Here is a 1,374-nt window from a genome sequence, read left to right on the forward strand (position 1 = left end):
ATGAATCTCATAGTGGTTGGGAATCTTAGGTTGTGTCCTAGGTGAAAAATGTATTTTGGAATTGAGTTTATCAGGGAAGAAACATTTATCACTTTATTTAAAATTAATGACTCTGCTTCTAAATATGGAGGCGTAACTACTTAACTGTAATTTTTCCTATCTATACAAAACTGTCGTTTAATGTCAGCGAATTGGTTAAAATAAAAGAATTTATTTTCAATTGGCGAAAGAAAAGATTTTAATTAGATTTTTGGAACTTATGTGTTATTTCAGGAATTTTCATTCTTGATTTAATTAGATAACGCCTAATTTAACAGTCATCCCGAAATTATATTCTCGATTACCAAAAAAGTTTACTTTTCGATAGTTTTTTGGGATTGATCAGACGGCTTTTGAAGCTTAACCTGTGGGTGTACTGGATCACATGTCTACTGCCAGCTTCAATGCAATCAAATATTTTTGTTTTGGTAGCACTATTAAATAGGAAATTCCAGTTTGACTATTCCGTATTGAAATTATTATTTGATCTTCTTGCTAGTTTTTAAGAGTGATTTTTTTATTTCTTTCGACAACTCCACTTTTAAAATGATTGTAATAAACACTTCCCTGTAAACCTCATAAAAGACAAAGTCGAGGAGATAACGATGGTACCACATCTTATCTGAATACAAAATTTTTTATAAAAATAAGTTTATAAATCTGAGAGGGCGCCACTTAAAGCAGCTTTACTTTTTTTAAAGACTGAGCCGTAAAAAAACATTTAGGGTTTCCTAGGAATCGTTAAACAGGTAAAAGATAAAATTTTCAAATTGTTTTTATTTTTTTTTTATTTTTTATTTTTTAAAGACTGACAGATTTATATAACGAGTCAATATTAATTAAAAGGCACTTGCGGTTGCACGCATGATGGAGTGTGCATTCCCGCGAACGACAGCTATTCCAATTTGTTGGAATACCATGACACTTCTCGAGGCGGCGATATCGTGTTTTAGCGTCTTAAAATCATAAGGGACAATTTTGATTAGAAATCGCAAATAAATTAATATTATTATATTATTTTTTAAAATTATTATAATTATCAAAATAATTATTATCTGCAACGCTTTAACAGTATTTTTGAATGATGTATTGTGGAAGGCCGTCTGCATCGACTATTATTGTTAATAATACTCAACCAACATATGATTTGTTACTATTTGAATTGAATCACCGAGATTTTGTGGAAATAACAATGACCACGCAAGATACGGTCAATTGGTTGGCTCAATATCAGCTAATCAAAAATTCGATGAAATGCGAAAACTGCAGCACGGATTGCCGTCTTCTTTCAGACAAATCCCGACTCGACAAATTAAAGTGGAAATGTAAAACATG

Source organism: Octopus sinensis, unplaced genomic scaffold (genome assembly GCF_006345805.1).
Source record: "Octopus sinensis unplaced genomic scaffold, ASM634580v1 Contig03249, whole genome shotgun sequence".
NCBI classification, from domain to species: Eukaryota; Metazoa; Mollusca; class Cephalopoda; order Octopoda; family Octopodidae; genus Octopus; species Octopus sinensis.